At 39.4% G+C, this 13,788-nt stretch overlaps 1 protein-coding gene across 6 annotated transcripts in view; it reads left to right on the top strand.

The window, feature by feature from the left end:
* The window catches only part of Bicd1 (BICD cargo adaptor 1), a 148,794-nt gene that overhangs the window by 26,062 nt on the left and 108,944 nt on the right, over positions 1–13,788 (top strand). The window lies entirely within an intron of this gene.

The following is a 13,788-nucleotide window of genomic DNA, read 5'->3' as shown; positions in this document are numbered from 1 at the left end:
AAATGTTGAAATATGGATGCATACCTAAATAAAGGCAGTTTGTTGTGTTGCAAGGGTTTTTTTTTTTGGGTTTGGGTTTTTTTTTTTTTTTTTAATGTGTTGGGTGAGCATATATGTGAACTCACCTGTTGAAGCAGCAACTATCAGGTCTGAAGTGTGGTTCATGTGGCCATTGATCTTTCTGGGCAAACTGTAGCTAGCCGGGCTAGGCATCCGGTAAGTCAAGTTTAACAGTGTTCCATAAGCAGTGTGCTGTCGGTCAGTGCCTGATTTTACTATAATAAACAAGTGTGCATTGATACAAAAACAAAACAAAAACAAACAAACACAGTCTCAGTAATTTACACTCTTAGTGTTGATTTGAGATTGCTTTTAAGAAATACTTTAGCCATGTGGAGTTGATGAAAATGAATTAACCTCAAAGTGAAGATACTGAGTAGGTAATTTCAGGCATACTTCTCAATCTCAGGACTGATAGAGAAAAAGCAGGAAAATTTATTTGGAACCATTGATACCCGACTTGCTTTAGTTATACACTCGATCTGGTTCAAATACTTGTATGTGAATAAGAGGTGTGTAAGAACACTTCTTCACCAGTCCTTCAGTGCAGGCGGAGGAAGAAGATCTGGTGACAGCTGAGACGTGCAGTTAAAGATCTTCTAAAGGATAAGAGATAATCATGTATAGAAATCAGTGCCGGAACCGTTCAGAGTAAGGTGAGGCTTAGAAAATATCTGTATTGAGAGATCGGCTAGCATCACAGTAGAAAACTCTGGATCTTGACATCTGTAACTCTTATTTCACTAGTAGGTCATTTGGGTCTTACCTTTCTCTTAGCTGCCAGATAGTTAACATTTCCTTCTTGGTAGTTAAGATTTAGCAAAAAAAAATTCTATGCTATTTAAGGACAAATGATATGTGATTATAAAATCATTTAAATTGGGCCAACTGGGAGGTAGGTTATTTCCCTGAAGGTCATTTTCTTCTGAGAAAGTCATTCATAAATATCACTTCCTCTTCAGCTTTATCTGGAGTAAAGGCATAATACACTGAGGTGGGAGAAAGAGAATGTTGAGATTGTAGCTAGTCTGAGCTACGTATTGAGACCCTGTCTCAGAACAAAACAAAAGAGAACAAGAGGTGGAAGAAAAAGCCACTAACAATGACACTGGGACTTGTTTCCTCTGCATATGCTGGATTTTTGGGATCCAGTCTGTTCGGATACTCACCTTCAGGGACCTGGAAGGAGTGGGGAGGAACTTGAACTTCCCACAGGGCTGGAAGCCCTTACTGCTCTTAGGGATGAAGACGGAGGAGGAGGGGGAGGGAGGAGTGGGAGGGTGTTGGGAGGAGGGGTGGAAATGAAAACTTTCATAATTTAATAAACTTTAAAAAAAAAAGAGGTGGACAAAAAGAAGTCTTTGTTTGACCAGTTAATGAAGAAATATGAAAAATGATTCTGAAATATACCTTCATATAAATGTAATTCTACACAAAGGATTCAAATCTTCTGAAGTCTTTTTTGACCCAAAGTTTGTGAGAGAATAACAAACTTTACAGGGAAAGCTCTTCCCTAGAAGCTCTGAGCATGGTCAGGACTTTGACTGGTAGATGTTCTGTAAGGAGACTGAGAATATGGTTTATATTCTTCATGGAGATGCTACTGTGATCATGCTTGGTGCTTCTGTTGATGTACATGTGATAGAGGCTCATAAGGGGAATTGTTATGATTGCTGAGATGAACAGTGACTTTTATTTTTATTTTGAGTTTTTCCTTTCTAGTTTTATTTCAGTCTGGGTTTTCTTTTTTGATTCCTTTTCTTTGTTAAATTCCGTGTCTGTGTCTTGAATTGTTTTTATTATTTTATTCTACTGTTTATGTTTTCATGGTCTTTGTTAAGACATTTATTCATACCCTCTTTAATGTTCTCGAACATATTCATAATTGTTATTTTGAAGTCCTTGTCTTGTACTTAAGCTAAATTACTTTTCTCCAAGTCTATTGCAAATAGGGTTGCTGGCTTCTGGAGGAGACATATTGTCTTAGTTGTTAAAGTTTGTGGTTTTGTGCTGGGACCTTGGCATTTGGAGTTATGACAGTTGAAGTATTTCTTGGCATAGATATCTGGTCTCATTTTTTGTTGGGTGTGTGTTCTGTTCTTTGGTTGGTGTTGGTTACTCTGGGTCCTAACCTAATGTGGTGGTTGTGGGGTCCCTGGTAAAGAGTGTTTCTGTGGGTCAGTGGGTGTCACAAAGAGATGGAGAAGGGCTAGAAGGAAAGGCTGAAAGGGACAGTGAGAAAGAACTGGGTGGGTGGGGGGACCCTGGAGGCCTACGGGGGGACCCTGGAGGCCTACATCAAGAGTCCCCATGGTTTGGAGGTAGGATGGGAGGAGGAACTCTTGTGGGTCTTCTGCAGCGGGACTAAATAGTAAGTCTGGACAGTGGAATAAAGAACAGGAAGGAGATGGGTTAGATGGAAAGGCTGAAAGGGGCAGCAGGAAAGAATTAAGGGAACTCTCAACAGTGATTTTTGATGATCTGACTCTATTTTGTTGTGATGAACAGCTACCTTCATAAAAGCAAAGGAAGAAAACTTTTAGTTTCCTTTAATGTTCCACATATTGATGAGAAGATCTTTGACCAAGAGCATGCTTATTTATAAAAGCTGTGTCCTGATAAAATTTGACATCAAGGAGTTTCTGGTCAATTTCACATGATACTGTAGAAGACTGTTCCTCCTCTAGAGGAGTTGTTCCTACTCTTTGGTGTTCACTCTGACTGCCTTCCCACTAGGGAAGCCTGCTTCTGTGACTTTTCTCAACCTTTGGAACTCGCCTCCCATTTTATCACCTTACTACTGTAGAAACTTTTTCCCACTGGTAGCTTACAGTGGGAATCTGAGGCCAGAGGATTTCCCTCCCTCCTTCCCTCCCTTGCTCCCTCCGTCCCCCTTTCTTGTCAAATGTTAGATAATTGTATTGCTGCTTTTAGTATGCATTTGGAAATGCTTGAAGACAAGGAATAAAGATGAAAAACATTTGTTTCATGGTCCTTATTTTGGTATTCACCTTACTGTTCACTCGATTCTTTTGTGTGTTTGCATGTGTGCTTATTTGTGTGTTTGCATGTGTGTTTATTTTTGCATGTATATGTGCGCTATTACTCTCTTAATATCTTAAGACTATCAGGTTCTTGATATTTAAATCTATTGTTGTTGTCTGAGACTTTTGAGACAGGGTTTCTCTAATCCTAGCTATCCTGGAGTGTGCTGTGTACACCAAGCTGACCTAAAATTCCCAGAGATTCTTCTGTTTATGCTTCCTAAGTGCTGAGATTAAAGGAGAATGCCACCATACCTGGCTGGTTTTAAAGTTTTATTTTATGCCTATGAGTGCTTTGCCTGCATGTATATGTGCACAACATGCATTCCTGGTGCCTGTGGAGGACATAGGAAAGCATTAGTCCCTCTGAAACTGGAGTTATAGACAGTTGTGAGTCATTATGTGGGTTCTGGGGATCAAAACTGGGTTCTCTGCGGGAGTGACAAGCACTCTTCACCACCAAGCCATCCCTTCAGCCTATCTTGATAATATAAAAGTTTTTTTTTATGTTTTCGGGAAGCATGGATAACTCTTCTATAACTTAGTAAATGCAGTTGTGACAATGAAATATTTCTGATGGATTTAGGATTAGGGTTAGAATAAAATTACGAAGGGCCACAATTAATTAAATTAATGAAGGAAACTGTTAGGGAGACAGAGTGCAGATTAACTAGCTTTGGTAATCTTAAGAAAACTGTTAGTATCTATGCCAAGATGGTAGGAGTCACAAGAATAAAGAATTTGAGGAACAGAAGTGGCTATGCTCATCCATGCACTGAGCAAGAATAGACACCCTGCGTGGCACCTGTGGTGGCTACTTCTCCAAGGAGGAAGAGTGTACACCCACAGCTTACAGTTACATTCCAATCAGACAAATCTCATGTTGACTCTAATTCTGTGTTTCTCTCCAGCTGGCAATTAGCATGCTGAAAAGCCTGCTTGTGTGAGAATAGAATGTGATTTTCCCCATTGATGTCCTTCTTTTCTCTGTTGGCACTCAGAGATCCACCTGCCTCTGCCTCCTGAGTGCTGGGATTAAAGGCATGTGCCACCACCGCCTGGCTGCAATTCTTAATATTAAACAAAATGTGCATTTTGTTTAAAAACCACCTATGAGTGAGTCCATGTGATAATTGTCTTTTTTTGTCTGGGTTACCTCCCTCAAAATAATGTTTTCTAGCTCCATCCATTTGCCTGCAAAATTCAAGATGTAGCTGGGTGGTGCTGGCGCATGCCTTTAATTCCAGCACTTGGGAGGCAGAGGCAGGTGTATCTCTGAGTTCGAGGCCAGCTCTGGTCTGCAAGAGCTAGTTCCAGGACAGGCTTCAAAGCCACAGAGAAACCTTATCTCGAAAAACAAAAAAAAAAAAATTCAAGCTGTCGTTATTTTTTTCTGCTGTGTAGTACTCCATTGTGTAAATGTACCACATTTTCCTTGTCCATTCTTCGGTCAAGGGGCATTTAGGTTGTTTCCAGGTTCTGTGTATGACAAGCAATGCTGCTACGAACATAGTTGAGTGTAACATGAAGGGGCCTGCTTGTTGGGGTTTCTGTCCCATCTGGTACCCCACAGCTGACAAGCCCCAAAGAAAATCACACAGAGATCTTCATAAGTTATAAAACTGATTGGCCCATTAGCTCAGGCTACTTATTAGTTTTTGTAACTTATATGAACCCATTATTCTTGTATATGTTAGCCACATGGCTCAGTACCTTTCTCAGCGGGGCAGCTCACATCTTGCTTCTTCGGTGATCTGGGCAGAACTGCAGAGGGAGCTTCCTGGTTCCCAGAATACTCCTGTTCTCATCGCCCTGCCTCTACTTCCTGTCTGGTTGACCCACCTATACTTCCTGCCCGGCCAACCAGCATTTAAAACATGATTGAAAGAATACAGACAATTCTCCCACACCAGTTGAGTACATGTCCTTGTGGTACAATTGAGCATTCTTTGGATATATACCCAAAAGTGATATTACTGGATCTTGAGGAAGGTTGTTTCTTAACAGCCTACAAACCATAATATCAGGGAACCTAGACAACAATGAGGACACTAAGAGAGACTTGCATAGATCTAACCTACATGGGAAGTAGAAAAAGACAAGAACTCCTGAGTAAATTGGGAGCATGGGGATCTTGGGGAGGGTTGAAGGGGGGAGGGGAGAGGCAGGAAGGGGAGCAGAGAAAAATGTAGAGCTCAATAAAAATCAATAAAAAAATTAAAAAAAAATGTGCATTCTGATTTTATGCACCAGTCCCTGGATCATGGCTTGAATACCACAAATACTACCAAATGTTATGCTTCCTGTTGGAGTCCTTAGGGTGGACAGAGTGATAAGAGCTGTCTTGGTGAAACAACCTTATGGGACTAGGCAGTCCTTTGGAAACTTTTACAGGTTACTGTTATTTTCTTAAAAAAAAACAATAAAATTTAATGTGGTAAGAAATCTGTAATGCTAAAAAAGGTGACACAGGCGCCATTTAATGAAAACTTGTCGTTTCTAAGTATTATTCATCATTCCTGCACTTTATTAGATCTCTTTGATGTAAAGTTTAAGGAACAGGCCATTTCTATATAGCTTAATCCTACAAATAAAGATCCATATATTCCTAAATATATGTTAAATATATGTCTTGGGTAATATGGAGCCAGTGTTAGCTATCAATAAAAGTATTTTTCTGTGATGATGGACTAAACTATGAATGATAATATTAATAGAACTGATTTTTGGTCTTTTTTTTTTTTCTTGTAGACCTGAGGCTATCCTAGTGTTTAGGCCTCCCGAGTGCTGGAATTATAAGCATGTGCCACCATATCTAGATAACTGTATGTTCTTGAATGTTATGTACAATGTAATTATTCTGTAATAATTTACTTAAGCTAGACAACTTAGTATTCCAACTATAATGCCTGCGTTACTCTCTATGGTACAGCTTACACTACTGTACTGTTCGTGAGCTGGGCAAGGGACTGGAGATTAAAGGAACACACAAGCAACGTGGGTCATCTGTGAAGAGAGAATGCCAAATGCCATTTATTCAAGCTTAGAAAAACCTTACTAACCTAACTACTGCACAATGAAATCCCCCTAGGCAGGTAGGAAATTACCAGGCTTAAGGGTAAACAAACCCCTAAGCTAACCACCAGTGGGGGCAGAGGGAGCACAGGAACAAACAGGATGTTTAGCCCGAAACTAAAACAGGATGTTTGGCCAGAAACTACAAGGTATCCTCAGGATGAACCCTGGGAGGAGGGGTAGATCTGTGGGCCCTACATCCGACCTACCATTTTCTGTTTCTATATGTATTGCAGGAAAAACTATTCTTTTCTAAGGTAAAACAGATGTTTTTTTGTATTGTGTCATGGTGCTAAGTTTGTTTGTTTTATCAAAGATCAAGGCATGACCAGATTCAGTGTTTGATGAGTTCCCGTTTTCAAATGCGATGCTGCTGCTTTCTTTTGATGTGTCCACATGGTAGAAGTGGGTAGACAACTTTCCTCTAGCAAGGGTACTAGTCTCACTCATGAGGGTAGAGGCTACAGACACAGAAGCTACAAAAAGTTACATTTATTGCAGTGAGGGAAAACAAAAGTACAATGTAAAGATACAGGAGCAGGCTAAACTGAGAAATTGGCTTCAGTGAGAGATCTCAGGGTTATCTATTTATTTATTTATTTACTTATTTATGTACTATCTTCAAGTTAAAATCTAGTTACATTACTTCCCTTCCCGCTTCCCTCCGACCACTTTCATGCTTCTCCCTCCCCTACTCTCTTTCAAATGGATGGCTTCTTATTCCCTCAATATATATATATATATATATATATATATATATATATATATATATATATTTGTGTGAATAAATATATAAATATAACCTGCTGAGTCAGTTTAGTGTTAACTTCTATTTATTTGTTTTTAGGGCCGTCCATTTGGTATTGGATAGCAAATTAGCAATTTTTTTATTTTTATTATTTTAGGTGTTATGGGTGTTTTGCCTGCATGTATGTCTATACCCCACTTGTGTGCATAGTCCACACTAAAGCTAGAAGAGGGCATGGAATTTCTTGTAACTGGAGTTACAGATTGTTGTGGAGTTACTGTGTGGGTGCTGGAACTCAGGTTCTCTGGAAGAGCAGATCTTCTCTCCAGTACCACAGGGCTTACAAGATAGGGCAAATCTATCCATACTTTTGAGCATTTTCTTGTCATTTCCTTTATAGTTATTCCTTGTAACAATAATAGAAACTTACAACACTTCTAGGAAATTCTGGCAAATTTTTGTATTTTAGTCAACTATTGAAAAAATATAGGATCTGCTGGGTAGTGGTGGCACACGCCTTTTATCCCAGCACTCAGGAGGCAGAGGCAGGTGGATCTCTGTGAGTTCGAGGCCAGCCTGGCTTACAGAGATAGTTTCAGGACAGCCAAGGCTACACAAACAAAGCAAAACAAAATTAAGAAAAGAAAAGAAGGAAAAAATATATAGAATCTACTGCTTTGACTTCTCTGAAAACATCAGAAAATTTCCCAGGAAATCTGGGAAAGGTGATGGTACACCTTTTCTTCAATATAGGACTTCATTGATATCAAAGAGTGTTGAAATTTATATGACCAAAATTTCAGTATAAAGCAGAAGATTATTCATGTTCCCAGACTTAAGTGCAGGTTCCCAGTCCCCTTCTGCAGAAGTGCATGCTGATCAGAGCCCTTGCAGATGCCATCAGTAAGTAGATAGGCACTTGGACCATCTACGTCCTGAAAACCCTTGTGGCTAATCAGAGCCTCTGGCTGAGTACCCTCCTGCTCACAAGATGCATCTTATTCAATATTTCTAGACTAAGTCTATTGAATTTTGGCACAGCTTTGTCCAAGGTCCTTAATTTTCCATTCTTATTAATTTGGAGATATTTTCATGATACCCCAAGCATAATAAATCACACAGCATTTATTGCAAGACTAGACAAATTAAAGATCAGGCTCCCAGATACCCCTAGGCTTTCTATTGGGCATGTGGTGATTTTATTCGGTGATGACTCAACAAACTTTGAATCTCTCTCTGGGAGTTTGTGAGACACCCAGAGAGTGGATCATAGAAGGGTTGGTTGCAAAAACAGCAGAAAGAAAAGTATCAGATATAAGAGTTACTGAGGGCACCCTAATTCACAGAGCAATTTTTTTGTGTGTGTGCTTGTGCACATGTGTGCATATCATAGGGTGAGTGTGAAGGTTAGAGGAAAAATTTCAGGAGTTTGTTCTCTCTTTCCGACACAGGGGTTGCAGGAATTGAACTCAATTTGCCAGGCTTGACCGCACATGCCTTTGTCTTCTGAGCCACCTAGTGGCCTAGGAAATGCTTTCAAAAATTATTACTATTACTCATTTTTTTTTTTCTGGGATCACTAATACTTTGTTTTCTTTATTCTTCTGATTGTTATTCCTCCTGTTTCTTGGCTGTTCTTTATTGCCCCTGCTGTGCAGTGGGGTTGAGGATCCACTCTTGCCCTCTGTTTTTACTCAATTTCAAAGTTTTTCCAGAGTCACCAACTGAGTAATTTAACATTCTATAATGAGTAAATTATAGGAAATTGCCAGTGTCAGCAGCATTCTTTGTTTACCTGGGCTTGATACAATGAACTTTTTGACACTTCCTTCACTGAGTCCCTGACCAAATGGAGAGTTTTTCCTTGTGGAGATTCTAGAAATATTTATTTTTTTCACTTCTCATTATCATGACTATGTACCAGGCCCTCACTGGAATAGCTTCTTCAGCAATCTATTTAGAGAATTTTAGTGTAGTTTTTTAAAATTGTTTTTATTGAGCTTTATATTTTTTTTCTGCTCACTTTTATTGAAACTTTTTAAGCCTTTGAACCAGTGCTTTACAGCCAGGATTCACACCAGAAGTGTAATTGCTGTAGGTCCCATTAAAATTGGAATCTCAGCAGTTGTGTGAAACCTTGAAGAATAAAAGCAAGGTCTGTTGTAGAACAGCTCTTAGTAATTAGGAGGTGTGCTTTCAGTTAGGGACTACTGCCCTGGTGTTATTCCTAGTATACTTTATCACCACTAAATCTGTTTATTGTTTACTTTCCTGTTTCTGTGAAGAAAACACCATGGCCAAAGGACAACTTATAGAAGGAAGAGTTTATTTGGGCTTGCAGTTCCAGAAGGTTAGAATTCATAATGATAGAGTGAAGATCTGGTGACAGGAGCAGGAAGCTCCCATCTTGAACCATAAGCACAAAACAGAGAGAGAACTTGGAAAGACTCATGATTTTGAAACCTTCAAACCCACCTCCAGTGGCCTCCTTTCTTCACAAGGCCACACCTAAATCTTTTCAAACAGCTCCACCAATGGGGGACCATCGGAGCCTATGGGGGACGTTTAAATAGTACTTAATCATTGGTTTTCCAGAAACCTTGTCCTGCATGGCAGACCCTGCTCTGTTCCCACTGGCCATTCCTTTATGTGAGCCCTTAACTCTAGACAGGTAGTGACTTGCTCCTAGGTATGGTTGAAGAGAAGGTTTTTACTGTAGATATGAGGAAAAGTATATCCAGAGGCATCTGGAAGAATCCAGAGCAGGGAGAAAAAGTGGGAGACTGAACAGGGCCAGCAAACTTGAACCGGATGTTGGGACAGGGTGGCAGGTGGGGGTGCTATTTGGGGGTGGAGGTTAAGGTGGAGGGGGGCCGGGGGAAAAGCGAGAGAGCTAGAGAGCAGTGAGAGTGAGGTCAAGAGAAGAGGACCAAGGGACCACAAGGGCTATACAGGAGAGAGAAGCTGGGGGAAGGGAATGGAAACCCCTGGACTGGAGAGGTTTAGGGTTGGGGTGGAGCTGAGTGGAGCCACAGGTACTGAGTGAGCTAAAGGCCTGCGTGTACTTTGTTATGCTAAGCTAATGTGCACCACAGTCATTTGTTCTGAGTCTCTTTGGAACCTAACACCAGTGTTCCCTTTATGTGCCACATTCATGATGTGTAACATCTCACTCTACCCTCCCCTCCTCTCGCCACACACTTTTTAAAGTCAGAGTCTCCCTGTGTGACCCTGGTTGGCTTATAATGCACTATGTAGACCAGGTTTACCTTAAACTCACATAGATTAACCTGCCTCTCAAGGGCCAGGATTAAAGGTGTGTGCCACCATACCTGAGGGGCTCCCTGCAGGTGTCAGACAGGGACACTAACCACATGAAGAGATAAGATCGCAAACACTGTGCAGACTGACTTCATCAACCTAATCAGACTTCAGGGAGTCTAATGCCAGGTGGTTTATTCCCAATATATTTAAACCCAGTATAATTTGGAGAAAAGTTTCCCGGTGTAATAAAATCCCCATTGCACAAGGAATCGTAGTTACACCGAAACTCAACTTAGGGTACATGTCATTTTTTCCAAGAAGATGAATTCTAGAGATATTCTATCTGTACTGTAGGGTTAGCCACCTCTGGTCTTATTTTTAAGAGCTTGATGTGGTGGTGTTTGTTTTTAACTCTTCCTTTTTTTTCCTTTTTGCTCTTTGCGGGGCCTGCCACCCAGCACCCAAATAAATCACAAACAGAGGCTTAGTCTTACTTATTTATGCCCAGCCTTAGCTTGGCTTATTTCTTGCCAGCTTTTCTTAAGTTATACCGTCTACCTTTTGCCGCTGGGCTTTTTCTTTTCTCTTACTTCTGTGTGTCTTACTTTCACTGCGTGGTTGCGTGGATGACCCCTGACGTCCTCCTTCCTCTCTCTCCCCAGATTTCTCTTCCTGTTTATTCTGTCTGTCTGCCAGCCCTGCCTATCCTTTCTCCTGCCTTGTTCTTTATTAGACTATCAGGTGTTTTAGACAGGCAACGAATCACAGCTTCACAGAGTTAAACAAGTGCAACATAAACAAAAGCAACACATATTTATATTATTAAAACAAAGGTTCCCCAGCATAAACAAATGTAACACACCTTAAAATAATATTCCATAGCAATATGGCCTGGCCCAACAGATCACCAGGCTAATCACTTCCAATTTTCAGCTTTCTGGATGGAAGAGCAGGTTTTTCATCTTTCCAATTGGAAAGACAATACTGTATGCTTAGCATTCCTTATTTCTCTGGAGATCTGTGGTCTCAAGGACCTTCCTGCTATACTCTCAAAACATACCCAGCCATGCATGCTCACTTTTGTGATTTTGCCGGTTTCTTTAAAATAGGTCTTATTTAACACTCCCCCAAAACCACTTTTTCAAGCATTCTCAACATATGTGGCATATGTTCTTTCTGCTGCAAATTTCTTTACTCTTATCATTACTATTGCTTGAGTTATATTCTAATGTTTGATTATGCACTATTGAAAATGCTTTGATTAGCATCTATTAATTATACATAATGGTGGGTTTTATTATGCCATTTTATAGATGTATATAGGGTATTGATTATGTACTATCTTATAAGAATTAAATATTTTTCATGAGTAGATTTTCAGTATATTGAGAGTAAGAAAAACTGAATATGGTAACATATGCCTGTAATTTTAGCAATTGAGAGATGGGGAACAAGGATTAGGATAGGGAATTTGAGACCAGTCTAATCAATGTGAGATATTGTCTCAAAAAGCAAACAAAACGATATGAAACTGTTGGAAAGACTTGGGTGTCTTACATATGTATGGTGTAGTCTGATATTTCAAATAAACTTAGCCATAATGTTTTGGCCAGCTTTGAGTTTTCTTCCTAGTCACATATTCTACCCTACATTATTTCTGTACTGAGGCAGAAAAATGAGCATTTGTGAAGTCAGTGTTTTTGTTTTTCTTTCTCTGAAATTCTGCTACATTCTTAAAGGTATAGTTTGTTAAGAAATAAGGAAAAAAGAAAAATCACTAACTTCAATGACACATTTTAAGTTAATCAGCATCCTTTAAACTTTCATTAATCCACAGTACAAATAAGGCCCTAAAAACAAATGCTCGCTTTATTCCCAGCTGAGCTCCACCAGCCAAGGACAGCTTCCCTACACTGTTTGAAAGGCACAGCCATCATTTACGCTCTTCATTACCCAGGGGCATTGCAAACTGTTACTGAGAGGCGTCCATCCCTGGAGTAACCATCTGGCAACAGTCACACCATAAGGTAGAGAGAATGGATCTAATTGATATGCAAAAAGGAGAATATCAGCTGTCCAGCAATGGAGATTAAAATTAAACCTCACTGGTTTAAGGCTTTAGATAATTTAAAAAATCATGATATATAGCTTGAGAACTCATTGCTTTGGGATTTTGAAGACAGAAACATAGTCCTCTTCTCCACTGATATACGAACATCTCAAAATTAAAGGATTATATATATATATATATGTGTGTGTGTGTGTGTATATATATATAAAATGTTTATGTTAAAATGTACTGTAGGGAAAGGCGAGTTCTTATAAAATACAAGGAACTTATAGTTTTTGCTATAGCACCATGAATCAGTAGTATGTTTTGTTTGTGTGTACATTTACATGCTTCTCAAATTCCCTGAGATAAAAGGGAATATCTTGTTTTAACATTTCTTCTTCTAGAGCCTGGGGCCAAATCTAGGATCTTGAGCATGCTAAGTAAGTACTATGCAACTGAACTACATTCCCAATTTTAGTAATGTCTTATTTTAACATCTCAGCTACATCAGAATAAAATGAATAGTATTGGGAACAACGTTTATTAATATGTTAAGATTTATTTAATATGTGAAGTATATTTATAACAGTGACATAAAAATAAAAACAAAGTCTCCACTTTTATTATGATATCCAACCTCGAAACCACCATTTATATGCACTGCCTAGCAAGATCTGTGACTCCTTAGTGATCCTAGCCCATCTAGAAACATCTAGTAGTTCTATAGGCAAACATAGGCTTCAGAACGGATGAAGTATAGTGATTTATAGGTCCAAGTGGACAAATAAAGTGTAGTGAGGTCTTGAAATAGTTATACTGTTGCTCTTTGAGAGAGAACTGTTTTCTTGAGGTCTGTCAAATGACTGAAAATAAAATAGTAGCTCCTTTCCTTCTGTGACAGAAGCAGATTATCAGACACTTTTAAAAAGACAATGGTAGACTTGGACCTTTTCCAATACAATTGTGCTTAAAAAATATTGCCTCTTCAGTAGGTTTGTATGTAGTATTAAAGCAATAGCCAAGCAGCTGTTTTTGAATGCAGGGGAGAATATAATGCCATATTCCATGCTTTGCAGTGTGGCTCAATTCTGCCTCTTGGATAAATTAATAAGAAGACACAACCAAGGTAGTCATACCTGGGGTTCAAGTTCCTAGCTATCACATTGTTCAGATCCAAGGATGTGCTAATTCAAGTGGAAGGAAAGCAGAATCAGTTTATAATGGTTTAAGATGAGGCATTCTGGGGGATATTGTGCAGCCTTTTGGTGAAATTTAGACTGGAAACCAAGATCATTTCAGTTTCTTGTTGGTGCTTGTCTTCTGGGCTTTGTGTTCTTATTTATATTTTCTAAAAAGCCATTAACGACCTGTCAGTTTTACATTTTGAAATGTCATGATGACATGTCTCTGAGTGCTTTTAAGTACTGTCTACCATAAGCACATCTCTATGCTGCAGAACACTCATGTTAGATCAACCAAGGGAGCTGCTTGTGGTATAGTCCTCGGATAGTCAAGGCAGCTTTCTGTATTCTTCATAGATTATT

The sequence above is a fragment of the Myodes glareolus genome, chromosome 3 (genome assembly GCF_982192425.1).
Source record: "Myodes glareolus chromosome 3, mMyoGla1.1, whole genome shotgun sequence".
NCBI classification, from domain to species: domain Eukaryota; kingdom Metazoa; phylum Chordata; class Mammalia; order Rodentia; family Cricetidae; genus Myodes; species Myodes glareolus.
This window is presented reverse-complemented; position numbering and strand designations above follow the sequence as displayed.